This window comes from Sceloporus undulatus, chromosome 1 (genome assembly GCF_019175285.1).
Source record: "Sceloporus undulatus isolate JIND9_A2432 ecotype Alabama chromosome 1, SceUnd_v1.1, whole genome shotgun sequence".
NCBI classification, from domain to species: Eukaryota; Metazoa; Chordata; class Lepidosauria; order Squamata; family Phrynosomatidae; genus Sceloporus; species Sceloporus undulatus.
The window spans coordinates 270,097,213-270,122,004 of record NC_056522.1 but is presented as its reverse complement, the minus strand read 5'-3'; the positions used below and the strand labels follow the sequence as shown (position 1 = coordinate 270,122,004).

The 24,792-nt window shown below is 42.6% G+C and overlaps 1 long non-coding RNA gene across 1 annotated transcript in view; it reads left to right on the top strand.

The window, feature by feature from the left end:
• The first annotated feature begins 17,442 nt into the window (after nucleotides 1–17,442).
• Nucleotides 17,443–24,792, top strand: part of LOC121915737 — a 10,999-nt gene continuing 3,649 nt past the window's right edge. Inside the window, exons 1-2 of the long non-coding RNA XR_006100737.1 lie at nucleotides 17,443–17,467; nucleotides 20,077–20,197. This is a non-coding gene — a long non-coding RNA (uncharacterized LOC121915737). The remainder of the gene's footprint in view (nucleotides 17,468–20,076; nucleotides 20,198–24,792) is intronic.

The following is a 24,792-nucleotide window of genomic DNA, read 5'->3' as shown; positions in this document are numbered from 1 at the left end:
ATGTGCTGCTGCACCGCCACACCCAAGCCCCATTATAATGGTGGCACTTAGTCTGGACCCCCTCCCCTTCCTAAAATCCTAGCTACGCCCCTGGAATAAGTAAAGAGATAGTAGAGGAATACTTTGTTAATCTAAATGAATTTAAGTCTCCAGGACCAAATGAACTACATCCAAGGGTACTAAAAGAACTGGCAAAAGTAATATCGGAGCCATTGGCAATAATCTTTGAGAACTCCTGGAAAACAGGAGAAATCTCAGCAGTCTGGAGGAGGGCAAACGTTGTCCCCATCTTCAAAAAGGGGAAAAAAGAGGATCCCAACAATTATCGTCCAGTTAGTCTGACATCTATACCAGGAAAGATTCTAGAGCGGATAATTAAAAAGAGAGTCTTTGAACATCTAGAAAGCAATGCCATAATCACAAAAAGTCAACATGGGTTTCAGAGAAACAAGTCATGCCAGACAAATCTGATCTCTTTCTTTGATAAAAGATGAAGGGATGCTGTGGATATAGTATATCTTGATTTCAGTAAGGCCTTTGACAAGGTTTCCCATGACATTCTTGCAAACAAGCTTGTAAAATGTGGGCTAGACAAAGTAACTGTTACATGGATTTGTAACTGGTTGAGCGGCTGAACCCAAAAGGTGCTAAACAATGGCTCCTTTTCATCCTGGAGAGAAGTGACCAGTGGGGTCCCACAAGGGTCTGTCCTGGGCCCAGTGTTATTCAACATCTTTATCAATGACTTAGATGACAGAATTGGGAGCATACTTATCAAATTTGCAGATGACACCAAATTAGGAGGAATAGCAAATACCCCAGAGGACAGGATCAACATTCAAATTGACCTTGTTAGATTGGAAAGCTGGGCCAAAGCTAACAAAATGAAATTCAACACGGAGAAATGTAAGGTACTGCACTTAGGGCGGAAAAATGAAATGCACAGATATAGGATGGGAGACACCGGGCTGAATGAAACTACGTGTGAAAGGGATCTAGGAGTCCAAGTGGACCATAAGTTGAACATGAGTCAACAGTGCGATGCGGCAGCTAAAAAGGCCAATGCAATTTTAAGCTGCATCAATAAAGTATAGTGTCTAGATCAAGAGAAGTAATAGTGCCACTGTATTCTGCTTTGGTCAGGCCCCACCTGGAATATTGTGTCTAGTTCTGGGCTCCACAATTCAAAAAGGATGTGGAGAAACTGGAGCGTGTCCAAAGGAGGGTGACTAAAATGGTGAAAGGTCTGGAAACCATGTCCTATGAGGAATGACTCAGGGAGCTGGGGATGTTTAGCTTGGAGAAGAGAATGTTAAGAGGTGATATGATAGCCCTGTTTAAATATTTGAAAGGATGTCATATTGAGGAGGGAGCAAACTTGTTTTCTGCTGCTCCAGAGAACAGGATCCGGAACAATGGATGTAAGCTACAGGAAAAAAGATTCCACCTCAACATTAGGAAGAACTTCCTGACAGTAAGGGCTGTTCGACAGTGGAACATATTCCCTTAGAGTGTAGTGGAGTCTCCTTCCTTGGAGGTCTTTAAGCAGAGGCTGGATGACCATCGGTCGGGGATGCTTTGATTTGGATTTCCTGCATGGCAGGGGGTTGGACTGAATGGCCCATGCAGTCTCTTCCAACTCTATGATTCTATGATTCTATGAATCATATTGCAGGAAGGGGCCTCATGGGCTATCGAGTCCAACCCTTTGCTTAATGTAGGATTTCCAGCTAAAACATCCTCTGCAAGTAGCTGTCCAGCCTCTTTTTGAAGATGTCCAGAGAAGAACCCACCACCTCTCTAGGCAATTGGTTCCATTGCCAAACCCATCTTACAATCAAGAAGTTCCTTCTAATGTTTAATTTAAATCCACTTTCCTTTAACTTTGAAACTTTAGACCAGGGGTAGGCAACCTACGGCCCGCGGGCCGGATGCGGCCCGGCGAGGCCTTGCGACTGGCCCCGGCCCGGTCCTGCCACCGATTGCCGCCGGGGCCTTTGGCCTATCAGGAGGAGGTGAGCAAGTGGTGGGCAAGGGGGGGCAATTGTCTATAGAAGCCTCAGAAACATGCATTTATAGTAACATGTTTTAAAAAATTAGCAAATTTTTTCACGTGTCTTCCATTTCCTTTTAAAAAATGTCCTCCATTTGAAAATTTTGTCCTACATTTGTCCCGGTTTATTTATTTATTTATTTATTTTAAAATTATTTAATTATTTATTTTTTGGCTTTGGCCCCCCAGTTGTCTGAGGGACAGCAACCCGGCCCCCGGGTCAAAAAGGTTGCCTACCCCTGCTTTAGACAGTTCTAGTAATTAGACAAATGAGCTTTCATTCTTAAATCAATCAATTAATTGATCAAATCTGGTTTATTTGTGTATAATCATAAAGAAAAGGGCAACTTTGTTTTCAGATGTCATGCATATATTGCAACAAATGCTCTCTTAGGAGAGGAATTCCCTCCTGTGATGAGAGACAGATGGGGCAAATGCCTTTTCTTAGGTGGCACTTGCCATTGGCAGGTTTATAAGGACTCTAAACTTCACATCATGTGTTCACATTAATTGGATATGCCCTTCAGTCAAGTAAAATGCTCTGAACTAATCAATTGATTAAAGATAACAGCTCTTCTTGGAAGAGGTAAGAACAATAGGGAGGGATTACTTGCCATGGATTACTTGGTGGACTGATATTTCCAAGTATCTCTGCTTTCCAAATTTTGAAGTCAAAGTTGGATTTTTGCACCATGGCGTTCAAACAAATATTTTCTCTTTAAAGGTTCTCCTTCCTGTGAACCACCAAAACAGCTGTTATTTCATGTGCCAGGAGCAGAAATGGTGTACATGTGCATAAGAACTCCACGTTTATGCATAAGTTTATAGTCACAAGTAAAAGAATAGGACAGTCATGAGTCTATAGGAATATCAGTCACAGATCTATAGATCAGGGGTGGGCAAAGAATGGTCTGTGGGCTGTATACAGTCCTTGGGACTCCTAAGTGCAGCCTGTGGAACCCTCTCCCACAGAAGACCCTCAAAGCCACCAGAACCCTCACCCCATTTTAATATTTTTCCCCAGAATGAGTTGGGGGAAATTTCCCCCCTTCCCAACCATTCCAAATCTCCCCAAAACCACTTAAAAAGGCAACTGTTTGCTCCCTGGCCATCCAAACCTTAAAACAGACTAAAAAGAGGGAGAGAGAGAGAGAGAGTAAAATCAGCCGAAAGCTGGCCAAAATGACAGCCAGAAGTGACATCATGTCAGTTTAAGCCTGCTGAAATGTGCTGCTGGGGCTGCCAAGTGGGGTCTGGAAGAAAAAATGACGTCTGCCCTGTTTGCAGTTGCCCACTCATGCTCTAGAAGATTATCCATATTCATTACAAAATCTAATTTCATTGGAGCTGATTACTACATAAATATACTTGGGACATCTGGCTTCAGGTGCTAGTCTAAAGCCAAACTAACAGCAGAAAGAGTAGCTTCATCAGTACAGAGGAAATCCATCCAGCAGGATGGCACTTATACCAACAAAGAGCCTCCCCCAGCACACAGAAAGAGAGCTTTACAGGCATAGATGGCCCCCACCAATGCGTCTGGTTGTCATGGTGGGAAATGGAGCATTCTGGGGCCATGCCAATGGTATTTGAAGGCCCACAGAAGCCTAGGCCCTCTTGTTCTCCCAATGTATCACCACAAAGAGCAGCTAGCTACCCCAACCATGAAGGTGTTGGAGTTATTTCCTTAAGATTGATCACAATGGCAGAGAGAAAGTAAAGAGACAACCAAGATAAACTGCTCCACCATCACTGGCCCTGACCACAGATAAACATCAGGGCTGAAGAAGTCATGATAGGTCTATTGTGGAACCTCCTTGGGACCAGCACCATCACAGGATTGCTCTGTTAATGAATTTTATATGTGAATGAATCGGAAGGAGGACTGGATGCAAAGTATAACTGATGACAGCTTAGCCTATTATTTTTATGTCATTAGTCCTAGCAGATGCAGTGTGACTCCATGGTAGCAACAGAATGGATTAAAGAGAGGCATGTAGTTAAAAAATCTGGAGAATATTCTGAGTGAAATTTTATGTTTTCTGTAACAGTCAAGATTCAACAGGAAAACTCTTGGCGGTTTCAATGATATAGAAACTGTAATGGCAATGAAAGGTGGAGATATGAGGGGGGGGGGGGAATACTGTGAGATGTCAAGGAATCAGGAGGTGTTTTTATTGATTTATTTGCTCACCCATTCTCTTCCATGGCAGAATGGCATGGCAGATCAAGAGAGTGACCATTTAAGGAGAAGGCAGAGGATGCCTTCATTTCTTTATGTGACTGTAGATTATTTCAGCTTCAGGAGACAAGAATGTCCCTTTAACATCTGACCTGGCCTTTATTTAAGAGAAGCACTTCACGGTTCAGGAAAGACAGACAATTTTCTAATTCCCAGCCCTCCTGGAGGCTGAGGCAACAACGTCCAGACAGGACACCTGCTAACACTAGAAAAATGGCATTATTATGTCTACAAGTTTACAAATCTGAGGATCAGAAAGCTTTTTGCCATTGCTGCTGCTGCTGCTGATAAAACACAGGCCAAGGATGACGACTTCTTCAGTACTTCAGAGGATTGGTTTTATTCCCCTTCTTTCAAGGAACGGCCTCTTTTCACTTCCAGTCTCAGCAGATCGGTTTCCACGTGAAAAAGTCAATAGTCAAAGAGTTTCCTAAGTTTCATTGGTGTGTAGCAGAAAAGGGATTAAGACTTGGGAGCCTTTTTACTGGCAAGCTTTTAAGCAAATACAGGTTCTTGAATAATTTTCTTTCAAAGAACCTATAGGGTATCCTACTGAACAGTAAACAAATCAATTTGAAGTATTTTAATAAGAATGGGAGCAATACGTAGGTTTTAAAAATGTCTGCGATGTTTCCCTCAGTTGTGTGCATTGATTTTAGGAACTGAGATGTTTGTAATAGTTTTACTCTGCTTCCAAACACAATTGCTTGTGGGTATTCATACTGATTATCAGGGGCTTTGAATTTTCAGTGAGAGATTTTTCATTTGATGAAAATGGCGTTTAACCTCCACCCTCCCAAACTTCTCCCCTTGAATATTCACATTTTCAAAAGCTTTATCTTTTGACATGTGGCACTGATTGCTTATGTCAACTGAGAGTGCAGAAACTTAAAAGAAAAATATCAACAATACAGCACAGACCCTTTGGAAGCATAAAAATGTTCATAAGTACAGAAATGTTATTGGAACCTTTCTTAAAGCTTGATCATTAGGTATTATGATGATGATGCCTAGATTGTATATGATGAGTGGGAAATGAGACTTAATACATCCTCTCAAATAAGATGAGATTTGAAATGCGGGTTGCCTAGCTCATACTTCTGAGCACCATGTTATAGAAATATATGCATCACTTAAATTTACCATAATTGAATACTGCTTTGTAGTGGCATTAAAGGGAATAAAGCAATCATATATTTCTTTCTTAGTTCCATGACATTTTATTTGAGCCTTCCCATTTCCTACAATTCCCACCATTCCTGACAATTGGACATGCTCACTGGAGCAATGGAGGTCAACGTTCGAAGCACCTGGCAAGCACCTTACATTGAAGAACAAAGCACCTTGGAAAAGGTTGTTTTACATAAACAGTGCAATCCTATATATGTTTCCTAAGGAGTCAGCACCACTGACTTCAGTAGGTCTTACTTTAAAGTAAGTGGGTACATGGCTGCAGCCTTAATGCCTTATTCTGCATATAATATACTTTAAAAGTCTGAGGCCACATCAGCATTGAGCGATTGATGCATATGAGTCAAGTAATAAATCAATGGCAGAGCTAGGCATTGACTCCAAGGCTTTTCCTTTCTCATTTGGATGGAGATGGGGAATGTGGTGCCCCTCAGTTGTTGGAATGTAGTTCCTATCATCCTCCACCAATATCTATGCTGGTTAAGTCTGATAGGAGTTGCAATCTAAAAACACCTGGAGAGCCATAGTTGCTCATCCTTGCATCAGAAGCAGTGCAAATGAATCCCGTTGGGTAACCAAATTTTTCAAATAGTCCCTCCTTCTTCTATAATATTTTAGGGTATTTCTAGTCCAAAACTCAATTTATCTTGGCAAAAGTCCTATCAGTTTTCAGTTACAATATTATGATTGTATTATTACGATTCCACTTGAACAGACAAAGCAACCTTCTATGGAACCCTAGGATTTGGAGTTTAGGGAAGGGTATTTAGAATTCATAGCCAGAGACGGCTAGTGCCTCACCAAACTGCAAACCCAAGGATTCTATGGGATGCTGCCTGGTATTTAAAGTGGAATTATAGTGCTATAATTATGTAATGTGAAGGGGTTCCTGAATTAGGCTTCACCCAAACTTTGATGATCATTAAGCCAATGAAAGGCATCAGGTTGTGCCTTTAACATGGGATAACTTTTATCATGACACTTTCTATCTACAAAATTCCAAACTCTTTTAATGTAGTATAAATATGACAAGGTTGCTAAGATGGATTCCGCAGTTATGTAACCAGTTACACAGCAGACATGTCTTTCATTATGCAACATTTGATTGGCTCTCCAATCACCAAGTCAAAAGTGTATGATAAAGGCTGTGTATGTGCTTTGTGGAAAGATTGACTGTACTAAGCACAAACTTACACAATCTCTGAGAAAGTGCAAGCATCTGCACAACTATTTTTACCCTAGTAGTGTTTCAACACGATTCAGGCACCCATTCCAGTTATTCAGAATAAAACTAGTGGTACATGGTGACCTCAGAGGAAAAGGCGTTACTTTTTAACAGATGGACAGAAGAGAAGATTTCAGGAGGAGCAGTTTTCTTCACCATTGTATGTCAGATCTAGGAAAGACTACCCTTTTCAAGCACTCTATTAGAGATCCTCTGATTTCAGTGGGTCTGCTCCATACAAGTCTCACAAAAGGGTAATGACTGAACTTCAGTTTCTAAGCAGTGTGGCCATGACTGCGATGCATTAAAGCCTTCAGTTCTTCATCTCATCCTATTTGTTACCATAGGTCAGAAATGAGAATGTTTGACATTAAACCATATCAAACGTTACATCACATACATCACAGTAAAAGGGGTATAATCAAACCAAGTCTGAAGACAGTGATTGGTCTCCTGTGTGGCTCAGTGTAGCACAGTAGTTCCACATGTGGATCTATACTTTGTTGTTGTGTGCTTTTAAGTTATTTCTGACTTACGGTGACTCTAAGATGAACCTATCATGAGGTTTTCTTAGCAAGCTTTCTTCAGAGGAGATTTGCCATTGCCTTCCACCCATCTGACTTACCATAGAGCCACTGCAGTCCTCCCACAGCCAGTCCATGCCTGGCGGAGAGCTGGGCCCAGAGGGGGGTGAGGGGGTGGCAAGGAAGTCTCTGGCTACATCCCTGTAACTACACATGAAGTAACTACATTATCTGTTGAAACTTTTTGAGGATCTTGGGTGGTTTCAGCAGATAATATAGCCATTTTACATCTAGCTACAGGGATATAGCTAGATGCTTCTTTAGTTACATCCCCCACATCCCTGCTGTCCATCAGGCATGCAGCAGTTTTACAATAAGTCTACAAAAGAGATGTGCTTGGGCTGTTGCAGAGGGAATGGGATGGGAATGCTAACCTCCTCATCAACAAAAAGAGATATATACAGATGTACATTTGACTTACGTCTGCTAATACCACTCAGATAGTGGCTTGGATTCAGCCTTTGCCATACTTAAAGCAGACACATTGGGGTCAGAGGAGGTTAAGTTACTTACATCTATCCACAATCCCATTGATTTTGGTGGTTCTGCTCTAATTATAATTGGGGCTTCAGCCATCCCAATATGATGGTATGGTGGTTTTTATGTTTTTAAAAAGACAGTAGAAAGGATTTTAAGGACAGAACAATGTATGCACTTGTCCCACTTTCACTCCTTGGAACGAGTATTTATATTGTTTAGAAAAACCTGCAGGATCTGCTTTATTAGAAGTATCAGTAGGACAACATAAATATATTCATGGGAATGAAGCCTCTACACTTCCTCCCTTTCAGAGATTACTCCAGGCTAATACAAATCACACAGGACAACAATTAAAGGATCACTTACATATAAAATATAATATAACTTTAGGAGAGTTTGCTCTGTTAGGGAAGGACACCCCCCCCCCACATCTCTGCTCTGCCAAAATACTACTCCCTTGTCTTGGGTGGGGGATTAGTTATATGTTTACCAACAAAACCTGCATTAGTAATCTCAGTGTGTGGTGGGATAATGCTGCTGAGAAATAGAAGTCAGAGAAGTCAATCCTTTTCTTCAGCTCATTCTGGAGCCTTTTTTTTTAAAGTGAAGAAGCATTGGAGTCTGTTACACACATTTACATATAATGTGAAGAGAACACATATAATGCCATCCTGTATTATCTATCCCAGAAATGAGTTAAATACTGTACGGTCTAACAGATATTGATGAACTGCAACTCTCAGCTTTCCTCATCAATGCCTGTGGTGGATAGTGCTGGTGGGAGTTGTAGTCCAACAACAGTGTAGAGGCGATTAATGTGAGGGCTTCACCCAGGATTCCCAGGGTGTGCTTCATTTGCAGAATGAATGGACAGGCTATTAAATTTGAACAGATACTTCCACTGAATTTGCAATTTAATGAATGTAGTAAGAGTAGCTCTGTTACCCAACAATATTAAGTCTGAGTACACGCAGGGCCTTACGTCCTTCTTGTAGATGCAGGTAGTATATTGAACAATGTTTAAATAGTTGTATGGGGATTATAAAAAAGAATAAAGAATAAGCATATGTAAGAATTTAACCAGGAATAGAGCATTCTTATCTAGCAAAGCCCTCACTACTTTGTTGTCTTTTAGATGTGTTGGGCTGCAACTACCATTTTATCCTGTCTATGATATTGGTTGGTTCTGGGAGTTGTAGTCCAGTATGACTGGAGGGAACCAGGTTGAAAAGGCTTATCTGGCATCTGTTTATGGATCCACATATGCACCCTTTGCACATATACTGTGTCTCTCTTTGGCCTCTGCCACACTACATAATTAATACAGTTTGACACCCCTTTAGCTATCAAGGCTCCATCCCATGGAATCCTGGATGCAGCATGTATGCTGTAGTGGTTTGAGCATTGGACTATGTCTCTCGACACTAGGGTTCAAATCCCTGCTTGACCATCGAAACCGAGAATGTGACCTTGGGCAAGTTGCAGTCTCTCATCCTCAGAGGGAAACAAAGACAAACCCCCTCAGAACAAATCTTGTCAACAAAGCCCCATGAGCGTCGCCATAAGTGAGAAACAACTTGAAGGACCATAACAATAGTCTTACAAACTTGCTTCTAATAAAAAGCACATACCTCTGTTCACAGCCACAGTGAAATTCTATGGATATTTACATAGAAATCCCACTGTATTCGATAGAGCTAATGCTTTAGTAAGCATATTTAAAATCACATTCAGTGTCTTCTATAACTGTCAGGAAGGCCTTGGTCTACCTAACCAACAGAATGAAGTGGGAAATAGTTGAAGTGGTAGAATCGACTGTATCATTTCAGATCTGGGGTAAGGAAACCCATTTTCAAATGTTCCTTGCCACTGAAAAATACCTTGCAAATAGAAAAGGAGCAGAGCAGATAAAGAACCAGAATAGACCTATTCTCTTTCTGTGCTATATTTTTATTATGAGGGCTTTTAAAGCTGTAAATGTGGAGGAACATTCAAATCCAAAGCAGATGAAGCTGTTGTAGATGGCACCAACCCACTGGCTGATTTAGTTCAGTCCTGCCACCAATGCTTGGAAGGAAAAAATCCAGAGTTTCAGGCAGGGTTTTCTTCCAGCCTTATCTTGCAATCTAGAGCCACATACCAGGCTCTACTATTTCAAATTAACTGCCATGATTCCATCCAATGGAATCCTGGGATTTGTAATCTAGTGAGGCAATGGACTCCTGGGATTTGTAGTATAGAGGAGCTCTCTGGCTGAGAATTACTAAATGTCCCTTCCTAAACAGCAAGATCCCAGCATTCCATGGAATGAAGCCACAACAGTTAGAGTGGAATTATACCGCTACAACTGAGTAGTGTGAATGGGCCCCAAGTCACTATCTCTGATCTAAAGTAGAGTGCCCTGTTCCACTGTTTCACCATTACATTACCACCACATCTTCTTATGTAGAGGCCACCAGTAATTCATTGTACTTCAAGGCAGAAGAAGTTAACAGTTTTGAATAACTTTTAAATTAAATAAAACCTCATGAGGAATTCTGAGGAATGTTCTGTAGGGCAGTGGATATGTTCCCTACATGTCACTCTCTGGCTGACTCCTCTTCCAGTGTTTTAGCTTAAGTACAGCTTTTGTGGGATCACTAGAAACAGAGAAAGAAAGAACAACGCAGACATTCTGTGGGTTAGTTCCAACTGGAGTTGTTGTTGTTGTTGTTGTTGTGTGCCTTTCCAATTTATGGCAAACCTAAGGTATCATGGAGTTTTCTGAGAATGAGTGTATGACTTGCCCAAAGTAGGTTTCCAAGGCTAAGAGAAATATCAAACCCTGGTCTCTAGGGTCATATTCCAATACTCAAACCACTACACCACTCTGGCTTTCCCAATTGATGTTAGACTCATTCATTCAATTACTGAATGTTGTGTCAACTTGTAGGTAAATTCCATTGATTCAGAGGCTTTACTCAATTGAGACTCACAATAGGATTTAGGCCTGAGTGGTTGATGTAGACAGGGAATATAAATCCATGCACACTTTCACCAACAGTCCCATCTATTGATTCTCATGCCCTCTATCTTTTCCAAAAGGGAAGATCATGCAACCTTTCCTCAATGCACAAGGCTTCTTCACCTCATACAACATGATGGTGGGACCTTGACATCTCAGTGCCCACCACCTCTTTTCTACTTCTGATATCTGAATCCAGCATGACTCACCCTCTGAAAGCAGGAAACACTCAGAGAAAATCCTGAGTGTCTGTAAAGTTGTCTCTGAATGTTTAGTCTATGGCACTGGATCCAATCTGTACCATCCTAGCCCTGGAGAGAAGGACCCGCAGAGTGGCAGTTTGTGACTCCCATGTTTGTGTGTTTGAATATACTCTGGACTATGAAAGAGCTGTCCAAAGTGCTGAAGCTAGTTTGGTGGGCTGGGGTCACCACATTGGATAGTTCTTGAGTTTATTGTTGTTGTTAACTGCCCACAAGTCAGCCCTGACTCATGGTGACCCAGTGGATGAAACATCTCCCAGACCTGCTGTCCTCCACTGCTCTGCTTAGGTCCTGTAAATCTAGGCCCATGACCTTCTTGATTGTGTCCAACCATCTGGTGTATGGTCTTCCTCTTTTTCTGCCACCTTCTACCTTTCCTACCATTTCTGTCTTTTCTAATGAGTCATGACTTCCTATGATGTGGCCAAAGTATGACAGCCTCATCTTGGCTTCCAGGGAGTGTTCAGTCTTGCTCTGTTCTAGGACTCATTTGTCTTTTTGGCTGTTCATGGTATCCTTCACACTCTTCTCCTGCACCACTTCTCAAATGAGTTGATTTTCTTCCTACCCACTTTCTTCATTGTCCAGCTCTCACTTCTGTACATGGCTCTTCATCATTCTCTCCTAATGATTTTGCTAATTATTTCATCTCTAAGATTTCCATTATTCGCTCTGAGATAGTCCTCCCCGATACTTCTTCTGCTCTTAATCTTTTATCGCCCTCGCCTAACAAATTTTCTGTGTTTCCTCCTGCCTCTTTGGATGAACTCTCTACACTTCTGAACTCTTCCAAACCTGCAACCTGTTCTCTTGATCCAATTCCTACTTGTCTTCTAATCTCTAAAGCTCCCTCCTTTCTGCCCTCGCTTCTCCATATCTTCAATCTCTCTCTCTCTACAGGCTCCTTCCCTTCAGACTTCAAACATGCTCTCATTTCCCCAATTCTGAAAAAACCTTCTCTTGACCCCTCCTCCTTGTCTAGCTATCGTCCGATTTCTCTTCTCCCCTTTCTTTCTAAGGTTTTGGAACAGGTTGTTTATTCGCGCTGTCTTGAGTTTCTTGAAGCCAACTCCATTCTTGATCCCTTTCAGTCTGGTTTCCGCCCAAGGCATTCTACTGAGACAGCTCTCACTAAGATCTCGAATGACCTTTTACAGGCCAAGGCTAATGGCCTTTACTCTGTTCTCATCCTTCTCGATTTGTCTGCAGCCTTTCACACAGTTGATCACTGTCTTCTAGTTGATATACTTTCTGACCTTGGGTTCTCAGACTCTGTTCTCGACTGGTTTCGATCTTACTTGTCTGGCAGATCTTTTGCAGTGGTTGCTGGTGGTCAGACTTCTTCTCCTGCTCCCTTATCTGTTGGAGTTCCCCAGGGCTCTGTTCTGGGTCCCCTTCTGTTTTCTCTCTACACACTGTCCTTAGGAAAACTCATTAGTTCTTTTGGCTTTTCCTACCATCTGTATGCCAATGACACCCAGCTGTATCTTTCCACCCCTGGCCTTTCTCCAAGGCTTGAACAGCAAGTTTCGTCTTGCCTCACAGCTGTCTCGCAGTGGATGCGCCATCGACGTTTGAAGCTCAACATGTACAAGACAGAGCTTCTTGTCTTTCCTCCTAAGCCCACCCTTCAACTCTCCTTTTCTGTCTCTGTGGACAACATTTCTATTCAACCAGTCCAGCAAGCCCGCAGTCTTGGTTTTATCTTTGATTCTTCTCTGTCGTGTATCCCTCAGATCAAGACCACAGCCAAGGCTTGTAGATTCTTTTTGTACAATATTGCCAAAATCCGACCATATCTCTCCGCCTCTACTGCCAAGATCCTGGTCCATGCCCTAGTGGTCTCACGACTTGATTACTGTAACGTCCTCCTGGCTGGGCTTCCTGTTTCTCACCTTCATCCTTTAATCTCTGTCCAGCATTCAGCTGCACGCATTATCACTTCCACCCACCGCTCTGACCACATCTCTCCTGTGTTGGCATCCCTTCGCTGGCTCCCCCTCCCTTTCCGCATTCAGTATAAGCTCCTGCTGTCAGCATTTAAAGCCCTCCATGGACTGGCCCCTCCTTACTTATCAGACCTTCTTTCTCCTCACCTTCCCACCAGGGCCCTCCATTCTGGTAGTCAAGGTCTGCTGTCTCAGCCCAGGATTTCCTCTGCCCCATCCCGGATTCACCCCTTTTCACTTGCTGCCCCTCACTCCTGGAACCTTCTTCCCCCACAAGCAAGAGCCATCACTTCTTTAACCAGCTTCAAAACGGAGTTGAAAACCATCCTGTTCAGAGAAGCCTTCCCAGGCATTGCATAATTGTCGCTTACACTTGATGTTCTTTTGGTGCCTGTTTATCAAACCATTTCCTGTATTGCTATGTGCTGTATATGCATTATCCTACTTGAGAGTATGTATTTTCCCTGGAAAATGATTAACCGTCCATTATGAAGCCAAGCCCTCCCTCCAGTCCATCTGCCTTGGTCCAGGCCTCGGAGGTTGAGAGGAACTGCTGGACCTCTTACCCTTTCCCGCCACCACTCCCTTCTCCTTCTGTGTACCATCTAACTAAAAAGATTGCATGTACAGCGCTGTGTAAATTTACAGCGCTTCATAAATAAAGGTTAATAATAATAATAATAGCAATGGGGAATACAATGGCTTGTACCATTCTAACTTTAGTGCTCAGTTGTGTACCTTTACACTTTAGGATATTGTCTAGTTCTTTCATGCCTGCCCTTCTCATTCCTAGTCTTCTTATTTCTTGCCTGCAGTCTTTGTTCCGATCAAAGTTTGATCCAAGGTAGGGATTTGATCTCAAGGTTTTTGCGAGGGTGCCACTAAAAACAGTGACTTCCAAACTTTGGTTTTTCCAGGTATTTTTCACTTCAGCTCCCAGAAGTCCCAGTGGTTAACCAAACTGAATGAGGCTTCTGTGAGTTAGAATCAGAGACCTCAAGGACCATCTCGTCCAACCTCCTGTCCCTTTCAATGCTGAAGATATGGTGTGAGTTGGGGTGAAGCTCAGTGGAAGGAGAAAGGAGAAGGCCCAGGATTGTTTTTTTAAAGTTAAATTTTAAATTTTCTTAATGTTTTAAACATTATTTTAAATTAATTTTTAAAAAACGTATCCTTTGAAAACATCACCTTTAACCAAATTTTCACTCCAACCTCATGACACTACTACGCCTGTGTAAAGGTACTGTGGCTGTGTGGGGGATATCATAATTTGAAGGTATAATTTAATGTTGCTAGTTGTTTTATGTCACAACTATTACCATGGCATTCAGTGATACATGGAAATTGTGATTAAGGAGTAACATTAGCACAAAAACATGAGTAAGGATTCTGTATGGTACGATATGGAAGGAGGTCAATGGGAGGTGACACCATGAGTTACCTCACTTGGTGATACCAGCCCTAGTGATGCCATTGGTCCTTTGTAGGCTTGGAGAAGGGTTCAGGGGCACCAGTGGCCTCTGTTTAAAAACCTCCAAAGAAGGAGACTCCAGAAACAGCAACAAGTCATTCACGGGGGGGGGGGGGGGGGGGGGGGGATCTGTGAATGAGTTACTGTTGTTTCTCGCCTGGTTATTCATGGGATAATAGCACTTTCACTGATGTCGCATGAACACCATTTGCGCAACTGCGGGTTAATCATAGGTTAATTGCCACGTATTCTTCCAGTTTCCCCTTGTGTGATAAACTCCTAAGTGCGCAGGTATCCCATGGGGCCACTGAAGTCCTGTAGAGCTGGAGGACCCAATTTTGTTTAGGCACATCCTACTCCTCTTTCTTGGAGGGAGAGGCGAGGCTTTGGGGGCCTGCAGTGCTGGGGAAGGCAGGGGGCTTGACTCGCCTGGCTTCCCCGGCCAAGGGCTGGGCGGATGATGGCTGCGCTGAGAGACGTGCCTGGAAAGCCAAGCTGGCTGCTGGAGCCAAGGCAAGGAGGGAGGGAGGGAGGGAGGCCATCTGGACCCAGGGCCAGCAGCAGGAGAAAGGGGGGGGGGGAGGCGAGTGTGCCGCCCCATTGACCGGCAAATGAGCCTTTGTCCCCGAATTAAAGCTTCCCGGACCCCCTGGGAGCCCCCAGAGCAAACCAGCCGCACCGAAACAACCCTCATCAAAGCTGTCTGCCTGGCAGAGGAAGGAGAAAGGGGCCCCCAAGGGAACGGGGACAAGGGAACGGAGGCAGTAACGCGTTACCAGCCCCAGCCAGGAACCAGGAACTCCAAAGCCTCAGCCCAGATGCTGCTGCTGCTGCTTCTTCTTCTGCAAGGGGCGGGGAGGAAGAGATATTATTATTATTATTATTATTATTATTATTATTATTATTATTATTATTATTATTATTATGCCGCCTTTCCCCCAGGAGGGACTCAAGGCGGCTCAAAGAATGTTGGTTGTATGCTTGTATTCCGCAGCCTCTTGGTTTTGGAACAAAGGAAAGGGAGGTGGGCTTTCTAGTGGAGGGAGACCACAGCGCCTCCTTTTCTTCCAGGACTTGTCCTCCATTTCAGCCTTCTGTCCAGGAGGAGTCCCAAAAGGTCCTCCATTTTGAGCAAGACTAAGAACAGGGCGAGCAGAGGCCCTTTTTTTCTTCCAGAACCTGTCCTCCATTTCAGCCTTCTGTCCAGGAGGAATCCGGAAAGGTCCTCCTTTTGGAGAAGGACTAAGAAGAACGACTTTACCTTTATATGAGTGTCTTTATTTTTATTTTTTAATTTGGTTGTCTGGCCATTTTTCTGGAAAGTCCTCCCTTTGCAGGGCCTTGTCCTCCTTTGCGGTGAGGACACATCTGCGCACCCTGGTTCAGTAGGACTTGGGGGATGTTTTTTCCTTCTTCCAGAGTTCGTACACATTTCCCACTTTCTGTGCAATTAGAAAAGAAAAGCAAGCCAAGGGACTCCAGGCAGGACATGGCGCAAGGGCAGATGTTTTCAAGCATTAGAAATCTTAAAGAAACTGAACTAGAACCATAGCACCTTTGAGACTCACTGAAAGAGCAATGTGTTGGTAGCATGAGCTTTGCCAGACTTGAGTCTCCTTCTTCACATGCATGGGGATCAAGTTTAGGAAGTTTATCAGACTGAGGCTAATTTTGGCATTAAAGAGAGATTAAAGCGCATTTAAAGCATCCTGCAAATAAAGCAAAAATTTGGAGTATGTATATCACACGCAATTGTGCAAATAAAATGATATCGGAACTGCATTGTCATTGAAATCCCAAAAGTAAAAAGTTAATGCTTCTTTGTGACCACTTTAATGGTGGGTTTTGTGCAATGTTGTGTGAAATGGTTTTGCGTAAGTATGCGGTTTTTCAGAGATATTCACGGGATAAACTCCCAATCTCCTTCGTGTGATAAACTCGCTTGAAAGCTCATGCCATCAACTTTTCTCTTTCATTGAGTCTCAAAGGTGCTCCAAGATCCTTTTGCATCCTAACACAGCTATATCTTTGAACTAAAATAGTCACCCTTTCCCTCATCTCCTCTTTCTCTTCAGTTCTGCTATCCTCTAGCATTGCCACATCTATAACCCAGGCTGATTTTTTCCCCTTAATCATAGTTGTGAAAAAGAAAAAGAAGCAGTCCACCTTGGAGCATAGATGTGACAATCCTCGGGACAGCAAAATTGAGGACAGAGAGGAGGAAAAGTTGGTGAAATATCAAGATCAACACATTGAAAGTCATAACCTCCAGGAAAACCATGGTGTTTCCCGTGGCTATGAGTGCTCTGGGAGCAATTCCAAAGGGACTGGCCAGACACCTGAATGGAATTGCCCACTAGCACAGTCACAAAAAAGTGACACTGCTTGGAACATGACACATGTTCCCATGCTTCCTCATGGACTATCAGAGTATGATGGGGCACCAGAGCTCTTTGACAGAGAAGGCTAAATATCTCACGAAACTACAAATCCCAGAATTCCATCGCTTCAAGCCATGGCAGTCAAAGTGGTGTCAAATTGTATTAGTTCTGCAGTGTAGATGCAGCCTTCAGTTCCTGGACAGAATCTGAATCATTAACAACAACAACAACAACAACAATAATAAAATATTTATTTGTATCCTGCCTCTCCCGTTTGAGGATCGAGGTGGGTAACAGCAAGGAAAATTTCAAATACAAGTCACCGAGAACTCCCACCCTTCTACCCTCCCTCCCATCAATACAAAATAATAACAATAAAAGAATTTAACTGCAATAACATCAGTTAAAACAGATCTGGCAAGTAGTGACAGCAATATGACAATAATGGGCAATAATAAGGGCTTAATGGTTCGCAACTCCAGTCAGTAACACTTGCTAGATGTGAAACTATGATAACAATACTAAAAAAAAAGCCTAGATCCTTTTGCCTGTTTTGATGGCCATTTTCACGTGAACATCTGTTTATTTCAGACTGAGATCCAGCCTTCAGTGACTTGAGATCTGGTAAAAACATCTATTTATTCTCCACCTGATTAAACATGTTTCTTTAGAATTTAAGCAAGTTAGCTGCATTAATTTCTAGAATACTTAATTTCCATTCATTCACCTTTCAGCCTGTTTCCATGTTAATTTTGCAAGTCCTTTTGCATTCAGCGAGACTTGTGCCTGAGCATCCCACTATATATAAATTGTCTAGGAAAGCAGAGGATTGCTCTGCTGGAAGCAAATGCAGAAAGGATAAAAGAAACTAGAAGAGCAAGTGCTCCAAAGCAACACAACTCACTCACTGGCCTTATGTGAGGAGCTGCTTTGGAAGAGCACATAGCACAGCTGTAGTTGTAGCAAAATTACATTCAAGCTGAGACTCAGTTCACTCCCATAAGAGCATCTTGTACTTTGAGAGGTGGCAACTACTGAATTTCTTCCAGTCACATCACTGATAAATACATAGTGTACAGGAGCCATGTCTGAAAAGAGCTGCAACTCTGTGTTGTGTGCCTTCAAGTCATTTTCGACTTACAGCAATCCTAAGGCAAACTTAGCATGGTTTTTTCTTAAAAAGGTTTGTTCAGCGGAGTTTTGCCTTTGCTTGCCCCTAAGACTGAGAGCATGTGACTTGCCCAAGGTCACCCAGTGGGTTTCATGGCTGAGCTGGGTATTGAACCCTGGTTTCCAGAGTCATAGTCCAAGAATCCCAAATAGAGAAAACAGAGAAGCTTTCATGGGTCTAACAAAATGAAGGTCTTTTTCTAGCCTTCTTCTGACAGTGCTCACAATGGATATGTTTTCTGTACCTGTATAAAGTGTTTAAAAGGGTGTATAACGGGTGGGGAACATCATCTTCTCCGGATATTATTGGACTAGTTCTCATTATCCCTTATCATTGACTATTCTCATTAGAGGGGAATTGGATTCCAGTGACAGAAAATGCAGAAAATAATGACCTAAATCCTATTTTCAGTACTAACTAGCACAGAGCCATTGACTCAACTTTACCTACATGTTGACGCACTGCCCCACAACTGATTCAATGGTCTACTCTACCTGGACTTAAAAATAGGATTGCAGCCAATATATTCGTACCCCAAACAAGTACTGATTGACTTCAAGCCAATTAACTGCTTAGTGAGAGATGCATTATTAGACACGCAAATAACAAGGGCAGTCACATGGGTCTCCTTTACAAATTGTCACTCATGTCACACATATATGCATATACCTGTACAAAATATATACACCTCCCATTAGTTTGCTCTCTCTCTCTCTCTCTCTCTCCATCCGTATATCTGTCATGCATGATACATACATATACTTTTCACCCTCTGAAACAAAGAGCAAGGCATTTGCAAATGTCAGTGAGTTGGATCCAGGGTAGGTCTTTGCAGAGTTCCACTTACAAAAGAGGAAGCAGACAGGGAGGTAATCTTTGCAATTCTCCCCCCCCCCCCCGCCCCCCGTAGCCCCCTGTGCCTCCTGAAAGGCTGCTCTGGAGCTCGTCCATTCAAAGAATGGCCAATCTGGATCCAATCCAATGTATACCTAATGTTCTCCCAGAGACACAAAATAATAATGGAGTACTTGTTTTGAATGTAAATATTCTAGAGAGTTTACACGTTCAATGTCTTTCAATAAAATCTTGCTCTTTGTTACAGAGGCTGCAGGTTTTACGTACATATTTTCTGTTTTATAACTGTGATGAGACCGTGTTACAATTTGATGAGCCCAATGTGTGACTGATTTTATTGTTTTTATTCAATGTGGATTCCCCTGATAAAGAGCCAGCTGGCTATACATGCACACTGGAAACTGTTTCTTGACTCATAAACTCTTCTGTACATTCCATTATGGATTACTCCCCCCCCCCCCCCCATCACATTAGTTCAAGAATGGCTAGAATTCACTACATTACAGATCTGATACAGAGATTGTGGCTGATTCTAGATGCAGAAATCCAAGCCTGCCAATACCAAAAGCTCTCCAGGGTGGAGATGAGACATTCTGCTCATTTTATGTGTACAAGACCCTGAAGATTTTACAGTTACCATATACATACGGAAACAGAAAAAGCATTTAAAAGCTGCAACTATACAATATTTACTTGAAGTTACTGAAATCAACAGATTTAGGTCTGAATGAACAGGGTTAGTGTTGTATCTTTCACTACCACATGGGGATTATATCCAAAGGGGTTCATGTAAATATTTCCAGACAAACTATAACATGCCATCAGTGTATACTAACAAACAGATAAACACACCAAAACATTACTCAAAGCATAACACTGGGATCACCCTACCCTAGCTGATATGCCAGGGCATTTAAAAAGAAATTATTACTGGGTATGTCTACACATTACTATTCTGGCTTTTTAAAAAAAATTAACCTGTCCACCATCACCACCAGAAAACACCTGAATTACAAAGAAGAAAAATCTCTAAAACTCTTACTAAGGATCAGAAAAATTAGTTACAAACACAACTGGTCTGGAATTGCAGAAAATATAGATATCCTGTTCAGTACTTATTAGGTTGTAAAATGGACTTTGTTGCTGGGGATTCACAATTTATGGTTGTCATTGATCAAATGTGACACCAAGAACCTATTTTTTTTAGGCTGACAGTGTCCCAACCAAAGAGTTTCCAAGGCACGGAAGGACATGGCAGCACAGCAGGAGACATTGTAAACAGCGTCCTGCTGTTGTTCCAGTGGCCTCTGAAAGAACTGGAGCAAAAGGTAGTTTTTTTAAACAAAACATGTATATACTCTGGATTAGGTGCTGAACTGGCTGGATGTTGTCCAGACGCTTCAAACCGGGCATGGGGATTGGGTCCTACACCTTATGGAAATAGGGTGAGTAATGTGTGAAGTAGAATTTGAAAAATCTGAGCCCAGGAAAATGTTTTAAGTACAGCCCTTCTACACAAAAATCCACTAATCGTTACCTGAAGTGGTATTCTCCTCCTTCAACAAAATAATTTAGAGCAGGTTCTCCAATTTTGAGATGCTGGTGGGCACATTTATAATTCCCACAGGTGCACAATTCACAAAATGGCTACTTTTGAGATACAGCTTGCCTGCAGCCTTCTAGTTACCTAGGATAACCAGAAGTGGATTTTTTATGTAGAAGGGCTGTGCCCTCAGTTCCATATATAGGCAAGATGTTCAGGCTAAAAGGCAAACAATCTCTTCAATGTTGAGGGGTGGATGGGCTCTGAGTCCTCAAATCACAAATCTATACCTTGGAACCACCATTCTCACCTTCAGTAAAAGCCAGTGTTTATAGAAAGGTAAACTGGTGAAGCCAAAAGACATGTAATTTATCCAAGAACCTGAATACATATGAGAGATGTGGGTTAGAGCTCCCAAATCCAAACTACACCCTGTCACTCACTACTACCTAAAAAACTTTCTCCCCCATTCCTAGGACACTATGGTCTAACTCAAATTGTTTGTCCATACTGGAGTAGATCCAATAAATGAATGACATATATTTACATGTTGACTAAGTCCCCATTCACTTAATAGGCCTACTCTAATTTGGACTACATTGGACATTGGCCAAGACCCAGATAGTAATTTCCCACTCTTTTTCAAGATCACTCATTTACTTCTTAGGCCATTATCATACGTGGGACATGTGATAATGACATCCCGAAGGAAATGCCAAGCAGGGCCAATATGAAAATAAGCCAAGTTACGTGATTAATTATCACACGTGAAGACCGAAATTGTAGTCATTCCCAAGGCAAAGCAGAGCGAGCGCAAAGTAAATTATCACAATAGCACATACCATGCAGATTCTCCAATTCGAATTGGGATCCGTGCGCATGCCCAGTGGGGCTCTGAACGCATCGTGAACTTTAATGCTTCCGGGGTGAAGAAGGGAGCCACTTCCCCTGTTTCCTGTGTCCTGTTTCGTGTGAATGCAGGCTCCATGTGAAATATAGATGTGGGCATAGATGTGTGTGTGTGTGTGTGTCTGTCTGTCTGTCTGTCTGTCTGTCTGTCTGTCTGTCTATCTATCTATCTATCTATCTCTGTGGGCTCAGGCACTTGCTCTACACACATTATAAGTGCACTTTATACATGTATATCCACACATACAGATGGACGCACCTATGCATATATGTATATTTATATTTATATATAGGTGCATCCATCTATATGCACAGATGTGCCACCAGGAAAAGTGTCAGCAGGTATGCCACTATATGCTCCAAGCACATGTAGTTGTAAATAGAATGTGTGTGCTTCATCTCCTCAAGGCGCATATATGTATACACACACATGTATACACACACATATACATATATACAACGATGTATATATGTACACACAATTGTATATACAGTCAGCCCTTCTTATACAGTACATGGATTTTTTATACATGGATTTGAGCATACACGGTTTGAAAATTTTCAAAAAGAGTATGAATTTCAAATATCAAACCTTGATTTTCCATTTTTTATAAGGGACACCATTTTGCTATTACATTATATTTAATGGGACTTGAGCATACATGGATTTTGTTATACATGGGGGATCATGGAACCAAACCCCAGCGTATAACAAGGGTCTACTGTATATATATATATATACACACACACATTATTTCCCCATGGGCATGCCATGGGCACGGACGTGCATATGTATATATATGCATACATATGAGTATGTATATGCATATGTACATGTGTATGTGTGTGTGTGCACATGCATACATCACTCCTACACACACACACACACACACACACACACACACACACACACACATCTCACAAACATGACATGTGTTGGCAAAATAATACACCTCCCGCTCCATCACATTGGCTGGGCAACACACCCAGGGAGATCAGAATATGACTACCCAAAGGAAACCCCCATTTGCAGATCTTGGGGCGGGGGGCAGGAGGCACAAACCATACACTGCTCTGTTCACGTTAAAATGAACAAATATGCATTTTCCACTAGCTCTCCACCCATACCATCGGAAACATCTGCTTTTCCCCCTCGCCAGCACTGGAAGTGGAAGGACTACTGGAAGCAAAATAGAAGCAAGATTGTCTAGGTTGGGGGAGCGGGGAATACCAGGACTGAAGCAAACATACATTCCACACCAACACAACTTCGAACTGAATGCAAATCAGCCTGGGAGAAGGATTTGTGAATTCAGTAGTTCACCGAATTTAGCTATTCAAAGGTTGACTTTGGATTAGCCTCAGAATGACTCTGCAATGTCAGCAATTGCATGTGATAATCTCTCGTGCATTAACGTGAATACCCATGATTGACTCTGGGATGACTTTGGAATAGACTTTGGAAGTTTTTATCGTGTGATAACAACTCTCCCCCCTCTCTTTTTCACAAACACCCAGTCTGTATACCCCACCCTGAAACACAACCATCCTCTTTGCCTGCTCTCATCTGCTTGCCACACAACTTTCCCTAATCACTGCTGTTACTGTTAGCAACCCATCAAACTGGGTCCTCTCAATTCCTTCTCCCATCCTCAGCCCAAACCGGAGACCCTTTCATGCAATACAGTTAAAGCATTATAATTCCACTTTAACAGCCATGGCAACAACATCCTATGGAATCCTGGAATCTGCAATATAGGGAGGGTTATTTAAATACTTGAATGAGAGACTGCCAGTGTACCAGATGCTATGGGCTTAGAGTTGCCATCCCTAAGGACCTCCAAACCGGGAAAAATGTAGGACAAGGTTTAAAAATGTAGGACCTTTTTTTTCCCTGGCAAAAAAAAGGTCCTACATTTTAAAACTTTGTCCAAGGCCTCGCTGGGGCTTGGAAGACATCATCTCCCAAGCCCCAGCCAGGCCTCGGAGGACTCCGCAGTCGCGGAGCCGCTGCCAGGGCCTGGCTGGGGCCTGGGAGACAGCGTCTCCCAAGCCCCAGCCAGGCCTCGGTGGACTCCGCGATCGTGGAGCCGCCTCCAGAGCCTCGCTGGGGGAGGGGGAATCCCAGGGGCGGGACCATGCGGACCCATCCCAAACCGGGAAAGTCCCTCCCACAGGCAGGATATGGCAACCCTATATGGGCTATATTTCAGAAGGAACTGGCAAAACTACCTCGGCAAAACTGGCAAAACCACCTTAGAAAACCCTATGAAATGCATGGAGTTGCCAGGTCAATAGATTGAGGGCATACACACACACAGTTGGGATTCTGAGCAACAGAGCCCTAAAGTCTCACCAAACTACACTCAACTCTCCATATCCAAGGATTTTTTTTATCCATGGATTCAAGCATCCACAGCATGAAAATATTTTTAAAATATATAAATTCTAGAGAGCAAACGTTGATTTTGCCATTTTATGTAAGGGACACTATTTTACTCTGCCATTCTATTTAAAGGGACTTGAGCATCCATGGATTTTGTTATCCACGGGGAGTCCTGGAACCAAATCCCAGCAGATACCAAGGGCCCACTGTACAAATCCTAAGATTCCATAGAATGCAGCCATGCCAGTTAAAGTGGGATCCTAGTGCTATACTTATTTTGTGTGAAAAGGCCCCTGGTTGCCCCCTCTTCCTCCATGGATCAGTCCCAGCCCTTTCTGAGTAGCCTCACTGTTACATCCCCTGCCTCAACATTTCACAGGTGAAATCTGTGATATGTGGCCAATCAATATCATTGTGGTCAAGATGGCAGGAGATATGGATGAAGAAGAACACACAAAGTAAAACAGGCTGCAGTTCACTTTTGCCTGAGTCTATTGGGAAAAATGAGATTCTGCTCTTCCCATTCCTTTCCCCTTTGCTGAGTTAATGGAGTGCAAATTCCTTTTGTACTTTCAACTCAGTTTGTAGCAACTGATGTACGCTGAGGACAAAGGGGGAAGTGAGAGGTGGAGAGAGAAACCAGGACATTTAAAAAGCAGTTGAAAAAGTAGGATGACCAAAGAATAATCAGGACGATTGGAAGGTATCATGTTATCTCCAAGCTTACTCTCCACCTCTCGCCATCCCCAGACAGAAGCAGTGGATCCATCCTTTCATTCCTGGTGGGGAGAGGGAGAGTGTTGTGTGTTTCAATTATGCTCCCTTTCTTCCTTGTGATTGTCAGTAGGCCAGGATGGACACATGAAAATGTTGTATTTAATAAAAAAAACATTTATAAATCACATATACCAAGATGCCATCATGGGTGCAGGAGAGGGCAGTATCGGCAGGTGCAGGGATGTCTCTACCTGACCTAGATTTAGGGGATTTTGTAGGTTTGTCTGGGATCAGCTTCTTGATGCCATTCTTAAATTGGGAGCCAGCTTTTCATGATCTGCCAGTGAATTAGTCAAAGGTCTCCAAGT